This window comes from Ictidomys tridecemlineatus, chromosome 4 (genome assembly GCF_052094955.1).
Source record: "Ictidomys tridecemlineatus isolate mIctTri1 chromosome 4, mIctTri1.hap1, whole genome shotgun sequence".
Classification (NCBI taxonomy): Eukaryota; Metazoa; Chordata; class Mammalia; order Rodentia; family Sciuridae; genus Ictidomys; species Ictidomys tridecemlineatus.
The window spans coordinates 3,019,492-3,041,772 of NC_135480.1; the positions used below are offsets into that span (position 1 = coordinate 3,019,492).

Genomic DNA, 22,281 nt, shown 5'->3' on the forward strand with positions numbered 1-22,281 from the left:
ACGCCCTCTGCCCTGCTGGGCCAGCTACCCTTATCTGCCCACTTTCCCCACCATAAACTCCCCCCTGTGGGGCATCCTGTGAGTCACTGGGAACAGGCGAAGGCCGAGTCCTACAGCAGGGCCTTCCTGCTTAGCCCAGGGCACTGATGAAGGTGGCTGCTGTGGGGTTTGGGCGCCTTGGCCTGGGCAGCGTGGCCTCCCCTTCATAGTCTCTCCCTTGTGCTGTGAAGGGTGATGTGGCCTGGGGACAAGGTGGCTGCTCTGTGAGATCAGGAGCTGGGGGGGGGGGGTGGCAGGACAGGGTGTATCACCTGGCTGGGAGCCTGGTCCCCAGACTGAGGGTAAGGGTCTGGACTGGCCGCGCCCTGCCCTAGAGGCAGCTGCGTGAGGACAGCTGACATTCCTTATTCAGAACAGAGGACAGGCGCCCAGCTGTAACCAGAACCCCGGGCTCACAGAGCCATGCTCCACACGGGCAGCCTCCACGAGGCCCACAGTGGGCCTCGCCTCATCTGTGTGGGTCCAGTCACGTCCACCACGTCCATTCAGCGCATGATGGGCAGGTGTTTTGGGGGCCAGGCAAGGTCCAGCACCATAGGGTCGGCCACGGCCTTCCATCAGGACCCCTTGGCCATGCTGCTCTCCCAGTATCCCAGCCTATCCCCTGAAGGGAAGGAGAGTGGCCCTGGCTCCGGCATGGCCGTATGACTTGTGGACCCCAGAAAGACCCCCAAGGGCCAGGTAGAGGCTCAGGGTCCTACCCCCAGTCTCCCCACACCCCTGCTTTGTTGAGCCTCCTGGAAGACCTGGCCCTGTGACCAGGTCACACGGCAGGTGATATTCTGGGGACATGGAGTAAAGGGGAACCCCTGCCGAAGAGCTTCATCTTGGAGACTATCTATCTATGAGGCTCAGGGCGGGAGGCCTGGGGTAACCCGGCTGGCACAGCCTCTCCAGGCCCAGGTGCACCAGGCCCCGTCTTTTCTGTGCTGGACTTGGGGCCTGTGCAGCCACATCCTGGGGTTGAGCCAGTGTCTTCTAGACCTGCCTTCTTGGCAGTGCCATCCCCCAGCCAGTCTACAAGGGCCACTCCTTAGGTGCGGGGAGCAGGACATAGGAACTGAGCATCCTGTCACCTCTGGGGCAGGAGGGGCCCCGTGACCAGAGGCACCCGGGAACCCACATGCAGTGCACACCCCCGTCCCCCGCACCTGGTGTACGTGGCGTGCATGTGTGCGGCAGGCGTGAGGCAGGCCCCCCCCAAGGCCGCCAGGTGTCTGGGTGGTCTCGCATTCTGCGGCTCCCCCACCCCACCCACCCCCTTCCCTCTTCAGAAATTGTGATGACCTGGCTCCGGGTCGGTGATGAGAGACAGAGCCGGGCCGGGAGCAGGCTCTGGTGGGGCCAGCCAGGGCGCCTGCTGGCTCAGGGGCTCCTAGGTCAGCAGAGAGGACCCTTCTGGAGGTGACAGCCATGCAGGGTGTGGAGGTCCCTTGGTCACCCAGGCCACGTGGAGGGGTCCCATGGGGCTTCCTTCTTTGCTGAGTGGGTCTGACAGCCAGGAGTGTCGCTGCTAGGGTGGCCTCCACTCCTGTCACCTCTTAGGCACGTCCAGGCTGGGTGCTCTTTTCCTCTCCCGCCTCCCCCACCACCATCTTCCTTCAGGCCCAGGACAAAAGTCAGCCCTGGGGTGGGGGCCGCCTGCTGCGGGCCCCCGGGTCTCTCCATTCGGGTTTAGTGGGATTAGAGTGTGCCGGCCGTGGGGACAGGTGTTTCCTTTATGCTCTGCCTGAGGGCTGGAAAGAACCCCGTCAGTAAGTGCCATGTTCGGTGGGGGTCTCGGGCTCCGAGTGGCTGGGGGCGGGTTTTGTTAGGTCCTTGTTTTTACATCTGACCCGGCCAGCTGGAGAGCCTTGCTTCAAGCGCAGGGTAACAGCTGACATAACATAGCGGGGGGCTGCACAGGCCGCCCTGGCACCCGCTTTCCCGTGGGGCGCCTGGGGCTGCCGGGGGGAGTTGTTGGGGATAAGAGGATGAGCCCAGCGGCCCTGTGGCTGTGGGGCACGGCACGGTGGGGCCTGCCAGCTGTCCGCCGGAGAGTGGGTTGCCTGAGTGGTGTGCTGCGGACAGGGGCCTGGGGAGGGGGCTAGGCAGGGGCCTGAGGAGTCCCCCGGGGCACCACGCTCAGAAGAGCTCCGATCACGTTCCTGGCCTCCCCAGGTCACACAGAAGGAAAACCAGAGGCCCTGGCTGTGCGCCATTGAAGCATGTCATTGTGCGACTTCGTGGTGGGAGGGGGAAGGGGCTCAGTGCAGCCTGGCAGGGTCGAGGGGCCGCCACTCAAGCACCTAGGTCCCCGAGCCCCTGCTCCACCGGGCTGCCCTCAGAGCCAGGCCCAGCCGCTCCTTCCACTAGATCCTGTCCCCAGTCTCAAAGCCTGCCATGGCCAGGGATGCCGGGTGGGGCGAGTGGGGTCCCTGGGCTGGGGCAGGGGCTGGGGGAGGGGCCGCAGCGGCCTCTTCATAGCTGGTGGGAGACGCTCTTGAGCCCGGGGCCAGCCAGTGTGTCTGGAGCTGGCCGTCAGCTCCTGGGCTGGGGGTGGGGGTGGATTTCGCCCTTGAGTGTCTTTGGGGCGGTGGCAGTTGGGGGCCTGGTCTTTTCCCCAAGCCACTCTGCCACGAACAGCAGTCCTGCAGTCATGGAGGGTGCGTGCCTGGCTCTGGATGGTGGTGTGAGGCAGGAGCCCCTCGTGGAGGCTGCTGTGGCTTCCGGTGGACCTGGTCACCACAGGGCAGAGAAAAATCCTTTGTGGCCAACAAGCGCTTGAGCAGAAGGGCAGGTGGTGAAGGTGGCGAAGGGCAGGGCTGCAACTGGGCGGACCCCCAGCTGAGGAGGGTGACCACAGACGTGCACCCAGACAGCCACACGCGTGGATGTACCCGGGCCCCATGTGGATGTGCTCACGTGTGTGAGCATGTTCAGGCTCCTACACGTGCCTGCACGCACACGTGCACACAGGCATACAGCCCTGGCGCTCAGCCGGCGGGGAGCGAGACCCCCGTGGGGCCGCGTTCCATTTGCACATTTAATCCAGAAACTGTCGGCACGGGAAGCCCGAACGAGAACAAAATGTCAAGTGTGTGCCGAGAGGCACAGGCCGCCCTTCTCCTGGCGGGGCGGTGATCTGGTCAGTCTCCGAGCAGCGTGTGCTGAGAATAATCCGTGCATTCAGAGCAGGGTGGTGGGGCCGGGGGAAGGGCAGGCATCTTTATTTCATTTTAAATTTCTTTAGCTGGGTCTGTGTCTCTTCTCCCTGACGGTTCTCCAGGCCAGCTGGGGAGGGTCGGGGGAGCTGCTTCTGCCCTGGGGGGTGGGGACCAGGGCCGTCCTTTCTTGGTCCCTGCTCAGTCTTGCCAACAGCGAGTTTCCCAGACTCAGCAGCTGCTCCAGGAGTTGGGGCTTAGGGACGGCACTAGGGCACCAGGGCACCCTTGCTGTCTGGGGGTTTTGTGTTGCTGCTATTGGTGTCTACTGAACTTGGAAAAGTCCCCTGGACTCGGGGCTCTCTCCACCTCAGGCTCAGGGTAACTTCTTTAAGTGGGGCCCACTTAGGAGCTGCCGTCCGTGAAGAGGTGCCCTTCACCCCAGGAGTTTAGGAATCACTGTTTCTCCCTGGGTTCCATGGCTGGCACCTGCGTAAGAGGGTGGCTGGTATGAGGCCCCCATGTCCTTTCTCCGTGGGTAAATGTACAAGGACAGAATGGCCGGAAAACACAGAGGGCGTATTTCTATTTACGAGACTGCCCCAGTGTTTTCAGAGTGGCCGCGCCCTTGGCCTCCCTGAGCAGGGCGTGCAGACGCAGGCGTGCTCAGCAGCTCTGTGGGCTCGGCGCTAGCCCATCTGACAGGGTCCCTGGAAGCTCTTTGTGTCTGAGTTTTCATTTCCCAGTGACGAATGACGTTGAGGACCTTTTCATGAACTTAATTGGCATCCAAGGGACGGGTGATGTGTTTTCTACGTCTTTCACCTGTTTTAAAGCCTGTTTGCTGGCCTTCCTGTTGGGCTGTAGGTGCTCTTACATATTCTCATCCATGGATGAGTTTTATGGTTTCCCCCAGCGTATGGCCTGCCTTCTCGTTTATTTAATAGCATGTTCTTAAGACAGAAATTTTCAACTTTATGCTATCAAATGTAGTTTTTCCTTTTAAATATTATCTTTCTTGCTTTTAGGCCACACTTAAGAAGTATCTGTCACTAAGATTTTCTTGTGTAGTTTTATTTGTGTGCTTAGCTTCAGGTCTGTGGTGGGTTAGTCTTTGCACCCTCGGGGAGGATGGTGGGTGGTTTTCTTGGGATCACACTGGACCTGAAGACCACCCTGGTGGGTGCCTGCATCTCGTTGCACTTGTGATTCTCCTCCACTTCTCATGACCATGCCAAACTCACCGTTGGTTCTAGCAAACTACTTTTGCCACGTTCACGGATTCTGTTCTCGTTGCTTCCCGCAGACGATGACGGAGATGCTTTACCCCTCTTCCCGTCTGGGTGGTGTTTATTTCTAGCCTGGTTTCAGTGGCTGGCCTACCCAGCAGTGTTCAGCAGCATGGGGGAGTGAGGTCCACTCTTAGGAAGCTCCTCGGTCCCTCACCATCTGGAGAGACATGGCAGGAGGTTCCGTAGAGGTCCTCAGTCAGGTTGAGGAACACCCCCGGGGTGCCAATGCCCAGGGTTCCTTTGTTTTCGTGAGACGGTAGCTAATTAGGGTCTACACTTAGTGGGCAGCTATGCACAGGTTACTGTTTGGTCTAGAGTGAGCTTTGGTCCGTGGTGCGTTGGCAAGAACTGCTTCCTGTGAGCCAGGTGGTGCTCTGGGCATGGGTGGTTGGTAGTTCTACACCATCACCCTTCCAACAGCAGTACCGTTGGTCGCCATATCACTGCTGCTTCTGGGAATTGGGAACTTTTACCTCTTTTTCTTCTTTTTATACTGATCAGTTTAGCTGGAGTTTTAGCAGATTTACTGACGTCTGAGAAGCATCTTCTGGGTTCACTGGATTTTCCTCCTCTTGGCTGCCTGGGCTCTGCTGATTTTGCCAGTTCTCACTCTGCTCCCCTGCTGGGAGCTGTTGCGGGGCTCTGAAGGTGGGAGTGAGGTCCCTCTCACATAGTGCCGGGGCTGTCCCCTATCATGGTTCTCCCTTGACCGCGGGTTGTTCAGGAGTGTGTTTCAGGGCCTTTCGGTTGCTGGTCGGGCCTCCGTACATTCGTAGCTGTAGGAAACACTATGATTGGGATATCTGCAGTCTATCAAGGCCTGGCTTATGGCATGGAGGACAGTGTGTGAGTCCCGCTGCGGGAGGGCTGTTCCATAAATGTCGGCTCATGCGTGCCTCGACTGCCCGTGCCCACTGTCCCTTCTGTGGTTTCCTCCTCCTGCCCCAGCAGCCCTGAGTGAGGGGCCTGAGTACCCAGCCCCGACGAGGACTGTTGTGCCCACTCTCCCAGCGCTGGTGGGTTCCGCTCTGTGCGATTCAGGGCTCCGCTGCTGGGCAGCCGGTGCTCAGGGGCCTGTCCTCCTGATGAACTGTCGTGCTCATCATCAGGAAGCTGTCTTCTTGATCCCTGGTAATTTTCTTTGCTCTGAAATTGGCTTTGTCTGATACTGACACAGCCACTCTGGCTTTTTTCCTTCTTTATTAAATAATTGGGGTTAGCGTGGCACACCATTTTCACTTATTTCGCTGTGAGCCTCTGGCTGGCCGCGTCTCAGGCGTCTCTTATGGGAGACGCTATTGAGCCTTCCTTTTTTGGAGTCGTTAAGACACTCTTACCCTGTCGGGTCAGTTGAGCACATTGTGTTTATCGATACGACGGACGCTCCTGTTCTGTGCCTGTCCCTTATGATCACGTGTGGTTGTCACAGAGGCGTGGGCTGTTCACAGGACACCTCTAGGAGGGCTGTTTGTCCCAGGGTCACCTTGTGCGTTTCCTGGCCTCTCTTTCTGGCTGATGGTCTGTATCCATGTCCTCTGACCCCCCCACTGCCCATACTAGGGGTCACGAGCCGTCCCTGTCAGTCTCCCTCGTACCAGGTTCCAAGCCTGCTGACGGGACATTTCTGGAGTCGGTCTCAGAGTGCAACCCTGATACTTTAATCAGTTCACATGGTGCTTTCTTTGTGTAGACCCCATGTCTTTACACATGAAATTATTAAGAGAAAAGAAAAGCAGACTTCTTATTTTCCTTGTAATCAGAAGGCCGGTCAAAAAATTTTTTAATTACAAAAAGAAAACTAGTGACCTTTATCCAGTGATTTTTAAAACAGTGAATCTAGAAATATGAGAGAGCAATGGATTTTTATAGATAGTTGGATGGTGCTTAAAAAAGATAAATATTGACTTTTAAATGAGAGTTCAAAAGAGAATCAATAATAGAAAGTAGACTAATTGCTAAATAAACAATGCGTTTCTGGGGGGGTGGTAAGACCACAGAGGAATTTTTTAACAAACCAAGACGGCAGTTGGAGTCGTTTTATTTCTGCACGTTATTACAATGATGTAAGTGCTGCTGTGTAAACCTGGTTAAGAACGTGACAAGGACGGGGTGCAGGGTGTCCTCTGCAGGTGTCTGGGGTCTCAGTGGGAATGTGAAGGACCAGATACTGCTGTGGGGGTGTCCAGGAGGAAGAGGGGCTGGGCTGCTTTCCAGCTCAGGTTTTGGTGCCAGAGCAGGGGCCCTGCATCCGCCACCAGGGTTCGGCACCCCTCTTCTGAGGTCCAGCAGCCTGGACCTGGGAGAGCTGGAGGCAGGACGCACACCTCAGATCCAGCTCTTCCAGGGAGGTGGGCCAAGGTCTTTTGCTGATTCTGCCAGATTTTGTTTCTCAAGAAAACACAACAGAGAAATGGATCTGCACCAAGATGGCAACCCAGGGAGGGTAGACGCGCCTGCTGCCGCTAGCTGGGCCCGCCTGGCCGTCTGAGAGCTCCACGTTGGACAGAGGAAGCTCCCCACAGCCGCTCCACTCCACTCCCTTCTCTAGACCTGTAGGGGCAGCGGGGTGTCCTGAGAGACGCCTCTGGAGCTCACGATCCCTAGGGGAGTCTCCTGAGCGGGTCCAGAGGTGTCGGGTGGGGAGGCTGGGGAGGCTGGGGACGGCGCCCCGGGCAGCCTGCACCGTGCTCCTGGGCGCACACACGCGTGATGGCATGTGCGTGGGGTGCTGGGCAGGAGCTGCACGTGCGCACGCTCACATGGACTTGCTGAGGGGGATGCCTCCATCCCGGGGCAAAGCAAGGACACGGTGGCAGTGAACAAAGGGGCCCTGTCTCCCGCTCGCAGCCCCCGCCCCTGAGCTGCTCGGGTTGGAAAAACAGCACTTTAGAGGATGTTTGGTGACAGGTGTGGGCGCCCGGGCAGGACCTGGTTTCTTCATCTCGGTTGGCTCCGGGTCAGTGCCACGGCACTTCCTCTGAGGAAGCAGGCCCAGGGGGCAGATTCTGGTGACGGTGTTGGTCTGGAAGCTCTGGGTCCCCAACAGTGTGGTGGCCCTCTGTCAGCAGGCCACACTGTCCAGCTGTGCCACATGAGCCTGGGGAGACAGGAAGCTGGGAAGGGGGCTTCCCAGCCTCAAGGGGCCCTGGGCTGGGCACCTCTCCTTGGCTGGCCTTCCCTGGAATCCCACGCCTCCCCTCTGGCCTGCTGGGGGCATCTTGGGGCCTCAGTTTGACCCATGCCCTTGGGTGCCTTGGAAGCCTGATGGAGGCTAAGTGCGAGGTGGGTCCAGCTCATAGAGAACTTGGCAACAGCCCAAGTCCAGGGCGTCTCCAGGAACTGCTCCCCACAGCGCAGCTTCCTCACAGAGTAGCTGGGATGGAACACGGGCAGCTGTGTGCTGTGTGGCCCTTCCCCGGGCGCAGGACCCAGGGCCTACCTGAGAGAGGCCCGGTGGGCAGCCAACAGCAATGGCGTATGGCCCCTTCGCCCACCCCTTTCCTGTGCCGCCTGGGGTGGGTGGCCCTGTAGAGTCGGGGCTTTTGGCCCTGCCTGTGGCCCCTGCCCCCCAGCAGGAGCCCCATGGAGCAGGACCCAGCATCTGTGTCCCCCGCTCACCAGTGCCCCTCCCTGGTGGCTGTAGGTTGGATGGAATGGCACTGGGAGGTGGGGAGACCACCTGGGGAGCCGCCGAGGGCAGCAGGGAAGTGGCAGGACTAAGCTGCCGCTCACTGGTGCCCCCAGAGCCCTGGGACACACCTTGGCCAGGGCCCTGGGCTCGATGCTAGGAGGCAGGGAAGCCGGCGAACCTCGGGGAGGGGTGGAAAGGCCCTGGGAGGACAGCCCGGAGCTGGAGCCATGGAGCCCCCATCCAGGCAGGCTGCCTGGCTGTGGCCTTGTTCCCAGGTCCTCGACGATGACTTGGAGTCGAAGTTGGCGAGCGTTGCATGTCAAGGGCCAGGGACATCAGGCTGGGGCGCGGACGTCACTCCGGCAGTGAGGCCGAGCCTCCACCCTGTCACCCCTGAGCCCTCACTGTCTCCAGGCTGTTCCTATGGCACTTCAGTCCCACAGGAGGGACCCTGCTGGCCTGGCCGGGTGGGGGAAGGCCACTGGACCCTGGCTGCAGTTCTTCCACGCCACGGCCCCTGCCTCCCCCTGGCCTGGTGTCCCTCCCCAGGTCATGTGGGTCAAAGGGATGGCAGGAGGGCTGGACAGGGGGAAGACTGGGCAGTCACCTGAGCAGCTGAGCCGGGGTCCAGGGGCAGCAGGAAGTGGCAGGGCTGAGCTGCCACCCACCCCCACGGAGGGCCTGGTTGGCATGCTGGGATGGGCCCCGGGGACACAGGCAACACCCCTCACAGGTCCCTAGGAACAGGCAGGGAGACGGCTCCAGGGCCATGAGCCTGGTGGCCCCGAGGGCGGTCCAGGGGGAGGCCAGGAGCTTCTGGGAAGGACCCTGGGGAGACAGGGGCTTGGTGTCGTGTTTAATCTCCAAAACCCACATCTTCGACTTAGCGACTCTTAACAACTCTTAACAACTTAACAACCGGGGCACATTTGTTGTGTGTGTGTGTGTGTGTGTGTGTGTGTGTGTGTCTTAGATGGGTTTCATGATTTTCTGATTGCTTCCTATTTGGGGCTCAGGGCTGTTGACCATTCTCCCCTCGATACGTGTCCAGTTCGAGGGGTTCTGCAAATGCCTGCAGCTGTCAGCCCCCTGGGTCCCAGGGAGAGACAATGCCGACGCCCGGGGGCGCCTAGCACCAGGGAACACGGTGCGGCCCGCCGCCTCTCCGGCGTCATGAGGTTGGAATCTGCCGCGTGCACCCCGAGCCTGGCTCCCACCCCTTGGCACGGCTCGTGTGGGGCTCCTCTGTGTCACGGTCTGCGTTCAGTAGTTTGTTTCCTTTGTTTGGAGAGGATAAAGTGTACCACAGTTTGTTTATCCGTTCACAGGCGGACAGACACTTGAGCCGTCCCGTCCAGCTGTCGTGACGAGGGCTGCAGGATGTGCGCACAGGTCTTGGAGTGATCATGTCTTCATTCCTCTTGGGCCGGGGCCTGGGAGCGGGGCTGCTGGATCCTGTGGCCAGGCCGCTTCCCGTCCCGATGAACTGCCAAGCTGCCTGCGCAGAGGCTGTGGGCGCCGTGCCCTCGCCGGCGGCCTGCGAGCGGGCGCCGAGGCGGCTACACTCTCCCCAGCACTGAGTGTTGTCTGCGTCTTGAGTCTCGGCCCTCGTGTGGGGGCTCCCTCTGCACCCCAGGGACTAATTGGCACACGTGCCATTCACAGGTCCACCAAGCACTCAGAGCCCAACCGCGGGGTGCTGCCTTCCTGGTTCCGAGCTGGGGGAGTTGGGGCCGCAGTGTCGACGCGAGTCTTTGTAGATCTGCGGTTTGTGGATATTTCCTCCCAATCTCCATCTCTGCATTTTCCCAACAGGATCTTTCAAACGAGCAGCAGTTTTTAATTTTGATGATGTCCAATTCATCAAGGCTTTTTTTTTTTCCCCTGAAAGGTTCATGTTTTTTGTGTTCTAAGAAATAGTTGCCTAATCCAAGGTTACAAAGCCTTCTCTCCTGTTTTCTGTAAAAACCCTACAGTTTCACATTTCTTGTTTAGATCTGCGATTCATTTCAAGTCTGATCTTATGTACGGTGACAGGCACGGATCGAGGTCAAGTCTTTCTGCATGTGGTTACCCCGTCTTCCCAGCAACTTCTTTCCATGGAATTACTTTGGCACCTTTGATGAAAATCAGTTGGCCGTGTGTGTGGGTCCGATTTCTGGACTTTGTGATCTGTCCTGCCAGCAAAGCCCTGTCCTGATTACTGTGACTTTTATGCTAAGCCTTGAAATCAGGTCCTGTTAATCCTCCAAGTTTGCTCATTTCAGAAGTGTGATGCCTGCCAGGCTTCACATGCTCATGTAAATCTTGCAATCAGCCGTCGGTTTCCATGAAAAAAATGAAACCCTGCTGGGATTCCGACGGCCTTGCACTGGTGGGGAGACAGGCTCCAGTGTTCCCCGAGTTTTCTGACTGGGAACATGCGACCATATACCTGGAATGCCATGTAGCCTGTGGGACCCAGGACATAGAAGTTGCTAGATATGTCACTAAGTGCTTTGTACTTGTGAAGCAGCTTAAGTGACGCCTTTTCTCCATCCCATTTTTGGACTGTTGGCTGCTGGGATGTAGAAGTACAGCTGATTTTTTCATATTGACCTTGTGTCCTGTGTCTTTGCTAACCTAATTAGCTCTAGAGGGATTTCTGTTCATTTGTTTTTGTTTGTTTTTTGTAGATTCTTTAGGATTTTCTATGGAGACGATCATGTTGTCCCAAATAAAGTTAATCTTATTTTTTCCTTTCCAATCCATATGCTTTTTATTTCTTGTTTCTCCCTGACAGCACTGGCGAGGCCTCCCGCTCCACTCTCAGCGGTGAGGAGAGAGCAGATGTCCCTTCCTGCTGCTGGCGCGAGGGCAGAGCACTGCTCTTTCCGTGGGAGTGACGTTCGCTGTGGGGCTTCTGCAGGTGCTGTTGACCAGGCTAGGTTCCTTTTCTCCCCAGTTTGCTGGGAACAGAGAGCCGTCAAGAACGGCTGTTGGACCTCTGTCGGCGGCCTCTGCCCTGCTGAGATGGCCGCCCTCCTCTCCCCTTTTGCTTGGGAACCCAGCGAGCGACACCAACTGATTTCAGAGTGGAACCCTGCATCCCTCCCTGAGGCCCACTTGGTCCTGAGGCGCACGGACCTGCTGAGACTTGTGGACTGTGACCCATGCCACGCAGGGTGGCCTCTGTTCCGTTTGCCCATCCTGCCCTTGGCTGTGCATCAGAGGGAGCTGGGAGGCGTCGGCCGCCCGCCGTCTTGCGGGAGCTTGGCATTTCTCCCTGGGGTGTGGGGGGACTCGTGAAGCCTGCAGTTTCTGGTGGGGAGTTTTGCACTAGCGTTAGCAGGCCAGGCTCTCTGGTTGTCTCTTCAAAGGTGTTTGTCCCCAAGGAGCAGACGTCCCCACTGAATATAGACACAGACCACCAGGGGAGACCTTCCTGAGCAGTTTAGGGGCTATGTGGCCCCCAAGAGTCAGAAGGCAGCCCTGTGCAGGGGGACCCACCCCAGGGACCCCAGAGCTGCTCCCAGCCCCTTGCCACCCCCACCTGCTGCTGGCTACCCAGCATCACATCCCTCCCCAGCCATCCTGCACAGGATGTGGTGGGAGCTGGGCTCAGACCTGGTGCTCCCTTTTAGCTCTGCTCCCCTGGAAGGCAGCCCCTTCCCCAGGGAGTGAACCCAAGGAGACAGGCTCCAGAGCCCAGGACAAGCTGCTGTGTGTGTCCCCCTCACTGTGTAAACTGCAGCCCTAAAACAACACCGTGCTTCTGAAGTTGTTCACATATTAGCTCTTAAAACAGCAAAATCCGTGCACAATTTCCTCTCAATCCCTTAAAACATTCCTGAAAGGAAAAAAAAAACTGTCTAAATTCACCGCCTGTCATTAAAATCTCTAGATCTGCAGAACGAGCAGGGCACCCGGCCGTCGGTAAACAGCGAGAGGGCTGCGGACTCGCCCGGCGCAGCCCTAAACACAGGGATCTGGGCACAGCACTGTGTTTAGGGGCAGCCAGGCTGCCTGCCAGTGTAGAGTCACCTCACCTGTACTGCTGAAGGGACCCTTCCAGAACAAGGCACCCCAGCCAGGCGCTGCCCCCCAGTCTCTCTGCTCTGCTGGACTTAAAGTCCTGCGTAAATTCTTAACCAGGACACTTTAGTGGGCTCCAGGTGGGACCCCCCCCTCTCCATTCCAGCCCCACTTAAGGGAGCTGTGGGGGGTGGGCTTCATGGTGTGAGGAGGCATCAGCAGTGGCCTGAAAGTGTGTCCGTTTGGCGGCTGGAGGCGGGAATCGCCTGCCGGGAAGGGGACGCTGTGTCCTGAGCACGGCAAGGCTGCCTGCCAGCTCCCCGTCCTGGGGCCCACGCTCCCCCACCACAAGTTGTCGGGGGCTGACGGGGGCCGCTCCGTGTGCAGAGGCCCCAGGTGTGACTCGGGGCTCAGGGCCTGCGCTCCAGGCAGCTCCATCTGCCTTTCCCACTGCTCAGAGTGTCTCTTCCACACACCCATCTTTGACTGCTGGTCCTTGGACTGGATGCTCCAGCTGCCCGAGTCCATCCTCGGAGCAGGAGTTCCGTGGTGTGGGGAAGTGGCAAGCCACACATCCCCCAGGAGCAAGCGCGCCGTCACCAACGCAGTGGGGACCCCTCCTGGGAGAGGCATTTCTGGACATCTGCAGGGACTTCGTCCACTCTCTGGCCTGGCCTGGGTGACAACCTGGTGCCACTTGCTGCCCCAGCAGGTCAGAAGTCCAGGACTGGGCATTAACAGTGTGGCTCCTTAGTAGGACGAGGGAGAGCCTGTCAGATCCCCCCCTTGCTGGTGGTTGCTCGAGTCTTGTTTGGTCCTTGGTTGGTACATTGCCTCCGCCCTTGTGCCTTGGTGTCACCAGCCCTCTTGGGTGGGGGCCCCCACTGTTCCAGTAATCTGGTTCCCACCACCTCATCTTACCTAGGCACATCTGCAGCCCTGTTCCAAGCTGGTCCCACTTTGAGGCACTGCTAGGGAAGGGACCTGAGCCCATGGCTGGGGGCTGAGGGTGCTCGGACCCAGGACCAGCAGAGGATGATGGAATCCAGGGGACACAAACCTCGGGGCAGCCAGGCTGCCTGCCAGTGTAGAGTCACCTCACCTGTACCGCATGCTTGCCAACACGTTCTCTGCTGAGCTCTGTGCCTCCACGTCAGGACAGAGACCCTCTGGCCTACCTGGCTGTCCAGTGGTGCTGGAGATGGCTTTGTTCCCCACAGAGTGACAGAGGTGAAGCGCAGGGAGAAAGAAGCCACACAGGAGGTCTCCTCCACTGGAAGGAAACCTCAGGAAAGTCAATGGAGGGGAAACAGACTTGAGATAGGCACTTGTTCAGTTCTGTAGAGAACCAGGGGAGCTCAGAGTGTGGTTAGATGTCCAGACTCATGAGACACCAAGGGAACAGCAGTGCACCCATCGACTAAGAAATGTCAGAGCGCGAGGACCAAACAGGTACCACCTCAAGTGTGAAAAGGAAGAGAATCAGATCAAATGAATCCAATTGTACACTAAATATAAATGTCCCGAATTCCTCTGTTAAAAGACAGAGAATGTCAGGAGTATCCATGGTTTGTTTGATTCTGTTTTGCAGCTGGGAATCAAATCCAGGGCCTTGCACATGCTAGGCAAGTGCTCTACCACTGAGCTACACCCCACCCTGATTTTTATTTTAAACAGATGAATCGTTCAATAGAATTAAGCAAACCCAACCAATAATTGACTATTGAAAAATAAAAGGATGGCAAAAAATATGCCAAGAAACTACATACAAATATAAAGTTCAGGAAAAAAAACAAACAGGGAGGACATTATTGTCAACAGTGAAGTCCAGATATGATGAGTGTGGATGACGGATGGCACCACTTATGGGGGGAGGCCTAACTATAAATGTTAAGGCAACTAACAGCGTAAACTGTGTAAAGCTAAACCAGTGTGCAGGGAAGAGCAGGTTAAACATGGAAGGTTTACGCACCTCTTGCAGAACAATTCTAGCAGACACAAAGCAAGGACAGAGACTCAATTGTTGTGATCCTGAGCAGTTCCCTACTCTAACAGGAAACTGAAAAACCCGTTCCTATGATCTAGCTATGGAGCAGATATCCACTACTTTACCCCCTTCAAACAGCCACCAGGGCTCAGGTCACCGGCCTGCAGCCTGAGCTGGGCTCAGACCTAGGTGAGAAGCTCCCCCCCAGGAGCCCAGCAGGGCTGGCACGAGGCCCCTCTTCCCAGGAGCGTTCTGAAACTGCATTGCTCAGAGCTGGTCTCAGAAGCGAGCGTTCCAGGGGGTGGAAGTGCCAGGAGACTGCCACATCCTCCGTGCATCCTTCCTGCCTTCCCTGGTCACAAAGCCCAGTCCGTGGGAGGAGTGGCAGAGAGTGCCAGGACTGTTTCAGACCAGATCTCTGTTTCTGGATCCCAATAATGGAGACATTTTGGTTCCTTATGCCCACAGGACATTTTTGAAACAATTTGTTAAATTGTTTAAAGAACCTTAATACATCTCAAAATAGGGAGATTTAACTGGACAGATTCTCTGATCAAAACCCAATGCCATCCTAAATACATTGTTAGAATATGGGGGGGGAGCTAGCTGACTGTTCTGCTGTTGAGCAATGCTGTCCTGGACAACGAGGAGAAAGGTGACACGGGGGACGTGGCGAGGTGGCTGTGCCCTAAACCATGCAGCACGGAAGGCCCTGGGTCTCTGCCCCATCCAGTGCTGATGCCAATCCCCTGCCACCACCCACAGTGCCTGCTGGGCTTTGTGACATGGGCAACTCCGCAGAGGGTGCCCTTCACCCCTCATACGGCCGTAGTGAGGCGGGTGCGCCTGTGCCTGTGTGCCCCCTCGTGGAGCCTGCTGAGGCCTGCCCTCTGAGGCCATGGCTTGGTTTGGTGTGCTGGGCCGGGCAGCCCTCTGCGGTTGCTTGTTTGGGATCTCTGGGGGCCCAGTTTGGGGCGGGGTCAGCAGGCTGGCCTATGGGCCTCTTCTCAGCACCGCCTGCCTCCTCCACCTCATTAGGTGTCGCCGGCTGCCAAGCCCTGTCTGCCTCCTGACCTCGGGGACACCCAGGCCAGGAGGAAGGTGCGGGCAGGCCTGGGCACCCCCACCTCGCTAGCTCACAGCGAGCAGGGTCCCAGGGCTAGAGGCACCTCGTTAAACCACCTGAAATGCATGCAACTCTAGTCCGCCTCCACGAGGCGCCGGCAGCACATGTGGAATTAAAGTCACCGAGGGGCCTTCTCCCCACCTGGGTGGGCAGCCTTTATTCAGGAGGCTGGGCCCAGAAGCCTGCGATCCTGGGAAGCATTTGGCCCTGATAATGGGTCCAGGAACGTGCTGGGTCCATGGGTGTGGCCTGAGTCTGGTCTTGGCCCTCTCTGCCCAGAGATGCCCCCCACTATGCACACACAGGGCTGGCCACCCCGGCTGCCTCCTGCTCAGACCCACTCAGGTGCATGAGTGACAGGCATTGGGAATTACAGATGAGGAGGAGGCCTGGAGCCGAGCTCCTGAGCTGGCGGAAGGGACCACCCAAGCCCCGGCCTGCAGGTGGAGTTTGCTCAAGGGGCGCCCTTGGGCAGCACACTGCACTTCCGTCATTCTGCAAGGCTGTCTTCTGGCTGGGATGACCACTAGGCCTGGAGAGTGTAGTGAGGTCTTTGGACGTGGCTCCCACTAGGCCAGAGGGAGGGGCAAGGAGACCTGGACCTAGCACCCAGAGCTGCCCGGGTATGGAACACAGGGCAGGGGCCACCTAGCCCTACAGGCCGTGTCTGTGACCTTGGCCTCATGAGCTCCACGAGAGCCACCGTGGACATGAGCCTCATGCCACCTGCTGGAGGGGAGCCTGGGAGAGGACCAGAGGACAGCTGTCACACACTCGAAGGCCCGGCTGCCGGGTAGGTGGGAACCCTGTCCCCATGGTGACCAAGCAAACCTTGTGGCCTCTCCTGCTCAGTGTGGAGAATGGCCGCCTGGACAGCTGGCAGGTGGGGCTAGTTCTCGGGGGGAAAGTGGCTCTGCGCTGCTCAGGGTTGCCCCAAGATCTATATTGCCCTCATGGTGGGGTCACAGAGCAACCGCTGATGCGTGGCCGGTGGCATCCAAAACCCACTCCTGGGGAAGGCCACTGTCCTGGGGCTCTTGGCACTCAGATGTCCAGCTAGCAGTGGTCAGCTTCTCAGAGGCCTCGTCTTCTCCTGCTAGGACTCCCGTGGGCCCAAGGAAGCTGGCCCGTTTCAGGACACCTTGGGCACCCAGGTGTGGAGGGCCGAGCCTGCAGGCCGTGGACTGCGCGTTCGGTGGGGCCCAAGGGAGCAGGGAACCACAGCGGTTCCACTACCATGTGGGCAGGCTCTGGCCCAGCCTCCTGGTTGTGCTCACAGACCAGGGGGCACTGGACAGGAGGGCCCGGGGCAGGCAGGGGGACACTGGTCAGGAGGGCCCGGGGCAGGCAGGGGGGCACTGGACAGGAGGGCCGGGGCAGGCACGGGGACACTGGACAGGAGGGCCGGGGCAGGCAGGGGGACACTGGACAGGAGGGCCTGGGGCAGGCAGGGGGACACTGGACAGGAGGGCCTGGGGCAGGCAGGGGGACACTGGACGGGGGTCTGGGCAGGCAGGGGGATACTGGACGGGGGTCTGGGCAGGCAGGGGGACACTGGACAGGGGGTCTGGGCAGGCAGGGGGACACTGGACAGGAGGGCCTGGGGCAGGCAGGGGGTCACTGGACAGGGGGTATGGGCAGGCAGGGGGACAGTGGACGGGGGTCTGGGCAGGCAGGGGAACACTGGACAGGGGGTCTGGGCAGGCAGGGGGACAACTGGACAGGGGGTATGGGCAGGCAGGGGGATACTGGACAGGAGGGGCTGGCCAGGCAGGGGAACACTGGACAGGAGGGCTGGGCAGGCAGGGGGACACTGGGCGGGGGCTGGGCAGGCAGGGGGTCTCTCCTAGGTCCTGTCTCTGTCCTGTGCACTGGCCTACGGTCCTCGCTGCTTCCTCAGAGTGCCAGTGCCCAGTGTCTCACCTGGCCAGACGGGGGTGGGGTGGGGCGGGGGGCATGGCACCTGCCCCAGGCCAGGGCTGCTCTGGTGGGGGAGGGTGCTCCCCAGGGCGGCGGCAGCATGGCTGGAGGGCTCCAGCTGTGCCCAGCACATGTCACCCGGGGCCCAGGAGCCCTCCACGTAGGCTGGCGGCTGGGAGCAGCTGGCCACAGGCAGGCCCTGGGACAAAGGGCGCTTTGAGCAGCCTGCATGCCTGCGTCGCGCCCCGGCCAGCTGACCCTCCCAGGGACGCCGAGGCTGGTCTGCTGTGGCTTACGGGGCCCACATTGAGTTGGAACAGCTGGCCCTAAAGCCCACTGGCTGGTCTCTGCTACAGGGACCATTATCCCCCCTCATTGAAGCCCCCAGGCTTAGGAGGGCAATACCCTAACCCCAGGACCCCACAGCCCCCGGCCTGTGCCAGGAACTCCAGCCAAGGGTCTCGCAGGCCTGCTTCCCTAAGTCTGCCCTGTTCAGCATTCACAGGGCCACCAGAGAGGTCAGCCAGGCCTCCCTCCCTCTCACTCTCTGGGCCTTCCTGCCCTGACCACCCCTCTGTAAGGCCCAGTCCTCAATCCTCAGTCGTTAATGTTTAAAATTAACTTCTCCTTATGAGATAACATGACGGTGACATCAGAGACGCCTCTGTGAGCTTCCTTCATCGTCCCTCCCAGAGGGGACGCAGCCTCCCTGCTGGCCACCTCACTGCCCTCTGCGTGATAGTGGCCTGCAGGGTCTCCTCACAGTGTCCAGACCCACGAGCTGGCAGCTGGGTCCTGGCTGTCTGACTCTCTGGGGCCATAGACTGTGGCTGCTGGTGGCCTAGAGGCCCAGAGGACACCCAACCCGAGGGGCTGCCAGGCTGCAGGGCAGGACCTCACTGTGGTGCACCCCACGTGTCCCAGCATGCACTGCTGCACTTGGTGGCTGGTGGCATTCTAGCCACAGGGCTACACAAACCTGGTCCAGCTCCGGAGGGCTCCCACCACCCAGGGGGACCCCGGTGCCTTCAGCCGCGCTCCTCCCTCCCCCTGGCCCCCGCTTGCTTTCATTTTTAAAGTGTGGTTAAGAGAGACACGACCTAAGATTCCCCATCCGGACCGTGGTTAGGCACGTGGTCCAGGGCGCTGGGCACAATCACCCTGCTGTGCGCTGTCACCGTCACCCACCCCCAGAACATCCTCATCTTCCCAAACTGGCCTTGTTCTGTCAAACGCTGACTCCTGCTCTCTGCCGTCTCCCTCCCTCCTACCTGGTGACGTGGGGCCTCGGGCTAGAGACACACACTGCTTGTCCTCGGTGCCTGGCCTGCCTGCCTGAGCAGTGTCCCCCAGGTGAATGCCTGTCATGGCCTGCATCCGCATGTCTCTCCGCTGAGGGGGTGGACGGCCTTCCGCTCACTCAGGGCTGATGTGGCCGTGGCCACGCCGCGTCTCCTCAGCCCTGCTTCCTGTCTTTGGGTGCAGACCTGGCTGGAACTGCCTAGCTGACATGATGATGTGGGTTTTTTCCAGGAATTGTGGCCTTTAAGGAAGAAAGAGAGAGAACTTTCTAGAGCAGTTCCGGTTCTCAGCAGAAGCGAGTGGACGGAAAGTCCACGTCCCCACTTGACAGCCTGAGGGCGCAGGCTTCTGTGGCCTGTTCTGGGGTGGCCGCCCTAGCTGCAGGAGCTGCGTCTCAGGGTGTTTCTGCCTGCCTTTCCAGGGCTGGCGATGCTGACACCCCTGCACGAGTTTAAGGCCAGTGGCGGATCTTTGCAAAGACGCCCACCCAGGTCCTAACGACCTTAACCGAGTCACTAGCTTTGTCTTCTCATTGAGTCGTGTGACCACTGCCAGGTGCAAGGAGCGGCAAGAGGCCCGTGGGTCTGGGTTTCCGCTTGGGGTGGGCCAGGGGCTGCGTCCGGCAGACGGGCTCTGCAGGGGCTCGTTGGGAAGTGCACCTGGAACCAACTGCCTTCAAGTCTGGTCAGAAAAGCCCACAACTGGCCGCAGAGGGCCAGTGCGGGGAAATGCCCGGCCTCCCCTTGTGCCCATGCTCCCAGGGCACCTGGAGGGTCTCTGATGGCGCTTGATGCCTGGCCGCCTCCTCCCCGGCCTGGGAGGAAGGAGGCGCTGCGGTCATGGGGCCTTTAGGCCTGTGCCTCCTCAGGGCCCTTGCCCCTCACTCCAGCCTGGCCTAGACTCTTGTGTCATCCAGTACCCAGCTGTCCACTCGTGGCTGCCATGTCTCTGGGTCACCACTCCCTCCCAGGCCTATCATGTCTGGGATTCTATCGCTGCAGCCCACAAGCCACTGGCCTGTACCCCTTTCCCCACCATGGGGCTGCTCCCAGACCCCTGCACTCCCAGGTATGTCCCTGTGGGGTAGCATCTGCCCTCTGAGATGGGGACTGGCCTTGCTGCCCCAGGCCCACTTCCAAACCTGAGGATGACCATGCCCCATCCCACCTGGCAGACCCTCCTTGGGCCCTAGTCCTCCTCTCTGCCAGGCGACAGCAGGTGACCCCACAGCCCCCCTGAAAAACCGGCAGCAGAGGCCCTGCTGTGGGAGGCTTGGTGGAAGCTGAGGATCTGAACTTGGTGTGGAGACATGTCCCCAGACCTTCCTCCAGGAAGCCACCTGAGCCAGGAGGCAGCCTTGCTTTGGTCTGAAGGACAGTGGCCAGGATGAGTGGCCCCTGCATTCCTCTATTCTGACTGGTCTCAGCAGAGACCCTGGCTCCTGGCCCAGGACGCCTCCTCACATCAGTGGACGGCACTCAGGGTGGTGCTCCTCGCCCTGGGCCAGGATCCTGACCCTGGTCTTGCAGGTGGCTCATGGTTCTCCCCGAGAGGCCCTTTGGGAGGCAGAGATGCTGGGCACCTTCAGGGGACGCCCAGGGCTGGTGGTTATCAGTGGGTGGTCCTGCAGGAGTGGTGGGTGGGCCTCCCTGAGCTGTGGGGGAGCCGGCAGACCTGGAGGGTAGCAGGCAGGCACAGTGAGGTGGGGAGGGCATCCCACATAGGCAGCTCCGAGGACCCAGGGCCCCTGGGTGCCTGGGCCAGCAGGGAGGCTCTCAGCAGGCACTAGGCCAAGATACCCACGTGGCAGCCCGTGGACCTTGACCCTACAGTGGACAGTGGGGGGCACAGGAGAGGGACCGACGGCAGATTCCTGGGACACACCTGGGCCTTTAGTTCCACTTCATGGCTGGTTGTACGGCCTGAGCTGCAGGAGAGAGCCTCAGCCCACCCCCACCAGAGCAGAGCGCGCCAGGCTGGGAGCATGGTGGGGTCAGCAGGCTCTGGCCTGCCGCCTGCGGGGGTGTGGCAGAGGTTGGCTCCCAGTGCCCTGCACCAAGCCAGCGGGCATTGGGGTCCGAGTCGTTCCCCATCACTCCGCCCCTGACCCCTCCAGCGGGGTGGCTGCGCTCCCTGAGTCATCCAAATGCCACCACTTCCAGGTGTACCCAAGCACATCAGCGCTTCAACTCTGCTTAGGATGCTGGGGAAGGCTTTTAAATAATCGAAAAGTACTTCAACATGAGGGAAACTTGCTGTGTGGTCAGTCAGCGGGCACGGTCTGCTGCCCCTGGGGTGCTATTGCTTCCCACCAGGGCCACCAGTGGTCAGGGGAGCCATCTCCCATGAAGCCACGGGCACCCCCACATCGGCGTCAGGCACCAGGAGCTTGGTGTTTGATGTTAGCCAAAGACACACCGTGCCACGACAGTGTCCCTGAGCACCAGCTCCTCAGAGACCCCAGCCACGCCAGTGCCTGCTTCTGGTCTCTCAGCCCCTTCCTCCCTCCATCCAGCCGGCAGATGCACCCTGAGTGCCAACCAGGGCAGGCTCGGCTCTGGGAAGGGGGACGCATCTGCCCGGGTGGGCTCAGCCACTCCCCAACGCCACCCGCCCAAGTTCCCAGGAGCTGAGGGCAGAGCTGGGACCAGAACCCTCGGAGAAGCCACCGAGCCTGTGCTGCCAGCACCCCTGGCTCTCCCTTGGGCCACCCCAGATTCTGGGTCACATTCCCCACGCTTTTTTGCATGAGAAAGGCATTAAACTTCTCCGAACTGTCTCCCGTTGTCCACTGAGCTGGCCCTGAACACAGGCTGGATGGCGTGAACATTATTCTGTCCTAATTAACATTTGGGAGCCAGAGATGGCAGCATCCGGCCACCCTCTCAGTGATTCCCTGGCAGGCCAGTGGTGTGGGGCAGCGCCAGCCAGTCTCACCCAGTCGCACAGTGGCCTTCCCATGCTGGACTCCCAAGGGAGGGCGGGCAGGGCTCCAGCTGGAGCAGGCCTGCAGGCCGCACGCGCTGTGGCTTCGCGGGTTTGTGCCGTCCCCTGCTCCACATGGGGGACTGGTTCAGCCTCCAGCCTGGGCTCCCCGCAGGGCCTCCTGCATGCTCACGTTGGCTGGGAGCTGGATTGTGGGCTGCAGGTCATGCCAAGTGCACACTGGCATTAGTACTCACCTCGCCCACCACGGTGCAGATGGGGACATTGAGGCCGTCTTCCTGCCCCATTGGAAACTTCTGCCTTGTGGGGTTGGTAGGAAAGAGAGGGACCCCGGAAAGTAGGCGTCCCAGGGCTGCCTGCCTGGTCCTGGGCGGAAGGGCAGTCCTCAGCAGCCTGGGGGAGCACAAGGGAAGAGGCTGCTCACTTCAGACACCCTGGTTCCTGGGACAGTGGCCACGTGCTGGGAACCTGGCTGGCTGCCCTCAGGCTGTGAGCGGGCCACCCCTTGGCAAGGCAGCCACAGCTCTGCCCTCCAGACACCGTGCGTAGGACAGGTCCCCGGGGCCACACCTGGAGGCAAGATGCTGACCCCTCCCGGAGTGCTGGACCACAGGGAGCTGGGCTGAGGCCCGGCCCCACACTGGGCCTTCCCTACCATTTCAGGGGCTGTGAGAAGGAGCAGTAGTGGTATGGGCTCGGTGACAGCTGGGGCAGGCCTCAATGTCACCTCTGGGGTCCCATCGGGGATGGGAACCCTCTGCCTCACTGTTTTGTTGAGAAGGCTAATGGTCGCTTCTTCTGGACTTGGTTCCACACCATTCTTCCTCATTTGTCCACTCTCTGTCCCCTCATCCAACCCT

At 59.7% G+C, this 22,281-nt stretch overlaps 1 protein-coding gene and 1 long non-coding RNA gene across 12 annotated transcripts in view; one reads left to right on the forward strand and one right to left on the reverse strand.

Annotated features, from left to right (window-relative positions):
• Kcnq1 (potassium voltage-gated channel subfamily Q member 1) overlaps nt 1–22,281 on the forward strand; it is a 293,896-nt gene that overhangs the window by 62,198 nt on the left and 209,417 nt on the right. The window lies entirely within an intron of this gene.
• Nucleotides 6,517–22,281, reverse strand: part of LOC120889511 (uncharacterized) — a 32,996-nt gene continuing 17,231 nt past the window's right edge. The window contains exon 3 of the long non-coding RNA XR_013437357.1: nt 6,517–21,814. This is a non-coding gene — a long non-coding RNA (uncharacterized LOC120889511). The remainder of the gene's footprint in view (nt 21,815–22,281) is intronic.